This window comes from Acomys russatus, chromosome 2, assembly GCF_903995435.1.
Source record: "Acomys russatus chromosome 2, mAcoRus1.1, whole genome shotgun sequence".
Lineage (NCBI taxonomy): Eukaryota > Metazoa > Chordata > Mammalia > Rodentia > Muridae > Acomys > Acomys russatus.
The window spans coordinates 102,825,919-102,833,755 of NC_067138.1; positions in this window are offsets into that span (position 1 = coordinate 102,825,919).

Sequence of the window (7,837 nt, forward strand, 5' to 3'; positions counted from 1 at the left end):
TATGACTCACTGGCAAAAACAAAGGACAGAATATTTATGTTAACTCACAGCCGTTGAGGTTTGCTCTGTGCCACTTGTTCCCCAGGAGCTGCATCCATCTGCCACAGGAGGATGAGAGCCTGGCAGGAATACTGAAGGCAGCAAGACAACAGGCATGGGCTGGCCCGCTAAGGCCCGCTAAGCTCTCGCTGAGCTTGTACTGTTCTCGCCCTCATCCCCCGTCCCCTCTGCCTCCCTTCTAGGTACTATACAAAGCAAAACGCTTGAGAATTGTACTAATTTTTTGTGAAATGCTCAAAAAAAATGTTACTTTATGTACTTAGGGCCCTAGGTGGTTTTGTTCCCAATAGTTACTGATGAGAGAGAGAGAGAGAGAGAGAGAGAGAGAGAGAGAGAGAGAGAGAGAGAGAGAGAGAATCCCCTTGCATTTCAATGCAGAGAAAATAAGCCGGCTGTGTTTAGCCAAACTCATTTATTCATTTCATAAAATGGTTATAATTTGGGAATCACTAGTGCTATTTTCTCCCAGTTCAGGTTAATGCCATATACATGGCTCTTGGAAGGACATTTCTTGCAAAGAGAGTTATTGGCTTTTTATTTAACGTGTTCTGGATGGGTGATTTGTGGGTATAACAAACCTAAATAATTTAAAGTAGTCTCTATTTGCTGAGGACTGCAGGTTTTTTTTTTTTTCCCTTAAGGCAGATTTTAAATCTTTAAAGTTTCAGAGATTAAGATAGATTGGATGGGGATTTATTTGTTGCAGGAATTTCTTTTTCCTGTGCTGTTCCTTTCCCAGCACCCATTCTTTTTCCCTATCCCTCCCTCTAGCTTCTAACATCAGAGCTGGAGAGCACTGTGTACGCGTACGTGCGCCACGCTCTAGAGTGGGTCAATTTTGATGCTTTCGCTACCAAACAGGAAGGCAAAGCAGCTGTGCTGCAGCTGCACTCTCTTCCCAGCTCTTCATGCTTGTGCGCAGTCGCCCAGAGCCCCCCGGAGTAGCCATGGGGCGAGGGCGGATACACCCAGGGTGCCTTGGCAAGTACTCGGTGGTTCAGTTTAGAACAGAGCCTCTTGACTGGCTCTGCATACACCCCGTCAGCTCTGGCTGCTTCTTGCACTCCCTTTTGCCCTCTTCATAAATCTGTCAGCCATCACTCAGACTCCCATCTCTTAGCAGTGGCACAGTGAGACAGTCCTGCCCAGGAGCACAGCATGGAATAAGCCCTCACACGTGGTGGTGGCCATACTGATGCTTGACCCAGGTCACAGGCTCTGGGCAAGGACTCCTGGGACATACCTGTCCCTTGGCAGCCATCCTTGCCTCAGCAAGGCTGGGTGAGCATGTCATTTCTAAGCAAGGCACGTTTTCCTGCAGTCCCTTTTCCAAAGAGCAAGTGGTGACTGTGGGGCCTGAAATGCAGAGTCAGCAAAAAAAAAAAAAAAAAAAGGCAGCCACTCTGCCTGCAAAGGCCCTGGTGAGACCGTGCAGAGACCCACCCACTCTCTGTCCCTGTTGTCCAGGAGAGGTGTTCACCCTTTCCCCTGGGCTTGCTATGTTCTATGGCAGCTAATAAGTACTACAGGGCATTTCTCAGTCCCTACAAGGCACATGGACTACGAATGAAAAGCAAGGGTTTTGGTTCAGTTTTCTGCTCCTCTAACAGAAGAGCCATCTTGCTACGGGAAAGGATATTTGTCCTTCTGAGCACCTTACTTGACACAGGTCTCAGTTTAGAGGATGAAGACTTAAGAAAAGTTCGTTTTCACTGCATGACCATATTGGCTGCCTTTGCTTCGCTGTTTTGACAGCAGCAATGGGACAGAAATGCCACCACAGGTCACAAGTCTGTTGTCTAAGTTGTCAACCTGGCTAAAGAGTTTTAGAGGAAGAAATAAAGACAAACAAGCATACTCCGCGAGGCTTTCAAATCCTGCCTTGTTTCCTGGGTGGTTTTCCCAGCTGGAATTAGCATGAGCTAGCTGTCTCTGAGTTCAGGTAGGGCTCGAGGGAGTAAGGTACATGAGAAGGCAGCGGAAACGCATGCCAAGAGATGATTACACTAAAACTGGAGCCCAGCCAGGCACAGCGGAACACGCCTATAATGCCAGCACTTGGGAAGGCAGAAGCAGGCAGATCTCTGTCAGTTCGAGGCCAACCCTGTCGACAAAGTGAGTCTAGGATAGCCAAGGCTGTACACAGAGAAACACTGTCTTGAGGAAAACAAACCAAGCAAACAAGTAAAGTGGAGCCCAGCTCCAAAGTTGGCCAAAGACCTAGCAATGGAGACAAGAACGCCTCCTCTTGGAAGAGCATGGTGCTTTTTATCCTTCCGGACATGAAGGCTGTCTCTCTATCTTGTCTCCCTTTTAAAAGGGTAGATACACCATTTAAGGTCAATGTCATGTGCCCCTTGATAGAGCATTATAGCACTGTAGAATGTTGGGTTTTGTCAGCAGTGACAGGAGTAGTCTGCAGTCACACTTGGTACAGTTACAACCTCGGGCCTGTCACAGTTATGGTTCACTGGCCATAATTTTCCTTCTTCTCCTCAGTGCATGCGTGCTTGCCCCAATGTGAAAACTACTGGAAATCCTTCTGAAATGTCAATGTTCAGGTTCTTGCGGGGCCGAGTGTAGTTAGAGGCATCTCCAGGCCAAAGCAAGAGCCGTGCATTACTGTAAGGCAGAGAGGTTCTTGGAGAGCTGAGCCTTCTGCCCATCCCTCGCAGTTAAGAGCAGCAGCAGTAACCGAGACCTTCAGTCTCTGGGAAAGATCTCAGAGGAGTTACGGAGTCCTGCGAACAGACACGGGTGCCACACGCATTAAAACCAGGTCTTAAGCAGAGAGCACGTTCGTGCTGGAGAAAGCTGCATAGTAGCCACTGTGAGAGGCAGAGGAAAGACTTGGGAGCTTATAGCCAATGTTCTCAGGATGCTGAGAGAACTCAGAAGGTGTCCATAGGGAGAGGGAGGTAAGGCAGGGTGCTGCGTAAGGGCTGGGCTAGAAACAGTGGTGAAGCACGTGCTGGGAACTGTGGTGAATCGGGACGAATCTTTCTTCCTTCAGCAGAAACACACGACTCTAGCTTTCCTGCTCTCCCACCTCAACTCAGCCTGGTTACCTCCTAGAAGGTCTGAAAATGGGTTACTTAGGATAAAAGGAGGGGACGAAAAAGAGAGGAGAGTGAACAGAGCCTACACAAGCTCAGCCGATGTGTCCCTTGGCTGTACTGTGAAACACTGACGGAGGAGACCATCCCTCTGCAGTGAGCCTTGAACTTGCATCAGCAGCTCTGAAGGGTAACAACTGGCTGTTGCACAATTCTGTTCTGAGAAACACCACACACACATGCACACACACACACACACACACACACACACACACACACACACACACACACAAGAAAGAGAGAGAGAGAGAGAGAGAGAGAAAGAGAAAGAGAGAGAAAGAGAGAGAGTTGGTTCAAGTACATAATTTAAAATAAATATTTTTGAATAAAAGCTACAGTGTTTAAAGAAGTGGAAGCAGGTGGGGGAGGTCAAGGGGCTTTGGGGAAAGACCAGCAGGGAGTCAGGGTTTGAGGGTAGTTAGGGGGCACCCCAGGGAATAACCATGCTTTGTCTCAGCTAAACCCTGTAGAAAACTGAGGAAGCCTATCACCTTAAATTCTTCTGATTAGCTAACATATTTCTTTCTGTTGGATAATAGTGAGCACAGGAAATAAAAAGTGCCAAAGTCCTGAGCCTGCAGGCCTACCTGCCTGTGCCCAGCCCAGGGAAGGAAAGGTGCCTGAGCAATTCCAGAACAACTGAGAACAGCAATGGCCTGGGGTGCTGGGCCCCCCGAAGTGTTTGTCCTGTGTGTGAATGACTGGAAGATGGAATGAATGATGGCTAGCCTGGCCATTGACCCGTGAGTGACCCTGTCTGAAAACTGAACGTGAGTTAAAAGGCCTCCGCCTAGGGTTGGATGGCCTCCAGCCCCACACCTTAGACACTCATGCCTCCCCTGCTTCCAGTGACAGCTGTAAATGGTACAGTGATTCCTCCTGGCACCAAGGGCCACCTCGCTCAGTGTCCATTATAGACCGCCACCCTGCTTTCTCTGGACATACGCAGAGTGAGCCTACATCTTCTTTTAGAGAGTCTGTCAGTCTGTCAGCGGTTTCCCATCTCCGTCTCTTCCCCGATGGAAATCACATTTGGGTTTTAGACTGTGAAACTGGAGCTCTGTTTGCAGCGATGGGGCTGACTTCTCAGATTCGTGGGCACTTTGCACAGAGCCCATTGGAGGAATCCCCATCCCCGCTTACGTGGTGGGGGTGCAATAAAAAGAAACTCAGACTCTTGGCAAGTAGGGCTAAGGCTCTGAGTTCGGTTTGAAGTCTCCTGAGATATGTGGGGTGGTTTGAACTCTGACACGCGTGAGCATTAGCTTGCACAGTAAAACCATCATGACTAATTGAACGCAACTACAGGAAGCTGTTTGGGGGATGCTGGCGGCAGGGGTTACTGAGAGCACTGGTTTGTGAGAAAGGAGCCTTGCCTGATGACCAAATGATTTATTAACCCCCAGAGAAGGTGTTACACATAGGGCAAGCCAGAGTTCCCCGGCAGGGCAGCAGCGGTGAAGGGCTCAGCTGTAAAGTCATCTTATTTGAGTGTGTATTATAACAACAGGGCTAAGAGGAATTCAAAGAGTGTCAAAAATGACCTCATAGGGCTTGTTTTTATTATATGGGGCTTTCCTGGAATAGGATCCTTATCTCTTCTTTAAATAACCAAACACTGCAGAAAACTTGAGGACCCAGTTCCTTGCTCTCATTGCACAGATCTCTCTCCCTAGCAGAGAATTACGACTGAGAAAAAGAAGGAGTCACAGCCCTTGGGCCTTTGGTCAGCTCTGCAACACAACACACTCACCATAACCTTAAAGTCACCATTCGGCTTAATGAACCCGTTTCATTTTAATTCTATTCCTGATTTGTTTTCCTGGGCTCTATGACGAAGTACAAAGAGGTCCCTCAAATCCAGGGAAATTTCTATTTTAGATTACTTATTGAGCAACAGGATTGACGTTGATGCCAATCACTATAAAACTGTAAAGTAGCAAAGATCTTAGCAACAAGCCCTTTCACCCCAGAAATGGGAAGCACCAGGAAAGGCGGACATCTTGAGGGAGGCTCCTGAATTCCTCATTTAGCAAAAATATAGACGAGGAAAGTGTGGAGTTATTGAGCAAAGGGTGCAAACCTGAAGCTCTACAAGAGCAGTGAATGGGGGTTAAAAACACTGTGTGTGCTGACAGTTTGCCAGGAGTCTCGGTGCACACAAACAGTAACTACACATACTGAGTAAGTGTGCTAATTACTGGAATACGATGAACACTTCACAGTGTACTTGCACATCAGAGCATCAAGTCGCACACTTTAAACACATGCAACTTGAATATGCCAATAATATTTCATTAGGGCTGTAAAAATAAACATGTGAAGGGCTAGGGCCATGGCTCGGTGGTTGAGAGCACCTGCGGCTCTTGCAGAGGACCCAGGGTTCAGTTCCCAGCACCCACATGGCAGCTCACAAGTGTCCACAACTCCAGTTCCAGCAGACCCAGCGCCCTCTTCTGACCTCTGTGAACACCGTGATGCATGTGGCACAGTATATACATGTGGCCAAATCACTAGTGCACATAAAATAAAAGAATTCTAAAAAAATAAAAACCTAAAGTAAGAATATAATATTCCTCCCTGAAACAATGTTTGCTATCGCAATTTAGCCTTCCAGTGCCCCCAGGGACTTAGACAACAGGCAGGAAGAGACACTGGCTAACGATAGCTGAAGCCTAGCGGGATGGCAGGCAGTGGTGGAGCTCAGCGGGGCACCCTTCTTGGCAACTATCATAATGCAAATGCAACAGTTGCAACCTAAATCAAACACCCCTAAACCAAACAGTCTAAAGAAGATGCACTCATGCCAGAAAAATTACAAGTAAAGCTTGCCTCAACTCACCAGGCACGGTGGCGCACACCAGTAGTCCCAGCACTCAGGGAGGCAGAGGCAGGCAGATCTCTGTGGGTTCGAGGCCAGCCTGGTCTACAAAGCGAGTAGAAAGGGGGGAGGGAGCTTGCCCCAACTCTATGTGTCAAAAGTTATGCTGTTCCTGCCCTCTACTTCCTCACTCAAATGGTGGCAGTTCCCATTTCTAATTCAGTGTTAGGCTGGGAAGGTTGCAAATTAATTGCAATTATGCCTTTTTTTTTGTGCCAAGTGATAATTTACTGCAATTAATTATCAAGAAATCTACTGCTGTCAATTATGATGCCTGCTCTTGAGTGGGGGAGGAGCCATTTGTGAGCACGGGAAGTCTGTGACAAAGTTGTGTTTTCCTCTCTTTTTCTCATTTCCAATTAAGTGATTATAATTTGTTTTCATTATGCCAAACACAATGGAGAAACTAACAATGTTGCTCTAGCCTCTGTCTTAATCTAAATATTATCTAGTTTTACCCTGTCCTATTGTGACACCTGCAAGTTGTGCATAGAGGAAGGCACACTTCAGAATTAATGAGTGCAGCTGTGGTCTCTCTTACGGCAGCACTTGCGAAACAGCCTCTTTAAAGTGCCATTACCACAATATTGACAGAGTTATTTATAGCACTGCAAATGCTCCCCGTCATAACAGAGGACCTGTCAACCCATGGCATGCTCCTGATGCCATCATCTTCTGGCCGTCTTTATTCAGAACCTGGGAGCGGACAGCAGGTGGACCATGTTTTGTAAATGATCTCCAAAAGATATCCAAGGGACGTTGCCAACATGAACGTGATCACCATGAGTAGACCCAATGGCTGAGTGACCACTTATAGTAAACAGAGCCAAACTGAGCCCAACGGCCACAAGAATCCAGCACCTCTGCAGGGGGTTATTTCCAGGTAGAGGAGACAGGCCATGTGTGACTTGATCCAACACAATTCTCCTGGGAAACAGGCACCTTGGGATGTGGAGTCGCTGTTTATGAGCCAAAGAGACTCCTAGGCAGACAGACAACGTCAGGAAAATCCCTTCACAAACATGGCTCTTGCTGCTCTAGTCACTAGACAGGCAGTGTTTTGTAAGCAGGTAAACCAACCTATGACCTGGCTGCCTGCATGAGTCCAGGACACCTACGAATGAAACCCCAACACATGTGTAGGTGACAGTGTCATATCAGAGTGTCAAAATCTTGAGCATTTCTGATTGCAGAGAAGTTATTATTTGTGATTTCTCAGCAATAAATGTTAAGCTCCTTGTGAGGGAAGAGGATGGCTGACCTGTTTTTTTATTAGTTCGGCGCTGAATGTGTAATTAGCGACCGTCCTATAAAATTTCAGAAATCTTTGCAATAGCCAGTCCTTGTGGGAGGCACACCTCTGGGCCCTTTAAGACCCAGGCATATAACTCGTTGTTCCTTCCCTTGCAGAATACCACAGTGTGTTACAAGAGAGCTTTACTCTGGAGAGTCACATAGCCCTTTGCTAATCTAAACTCAATGCTTTTGGACCACTTCCCCCACTGATCCCCAGCATCACACCAGGGGACTAGAACAGGAGCTTTAAAAAATCAGCCACCTGCACCGGGTAGGGATGCTGAACATACACAGTAGGCTTTCTCCTCCTCAGCTGGGCATTAACCCAGGTGATAGGAAGAGAACTCACAAGTCCTCTGAAGAGAGTGGAGTGCCCTACCCAGGACAAAAATTCCCCAAGACAAAAGCTATGAGTGAGACCATGGGGAGAATGCTGTGGGAGTGGGACCTTAGAGGCCTAGGGGTAGAGAACACCGAGGAAATG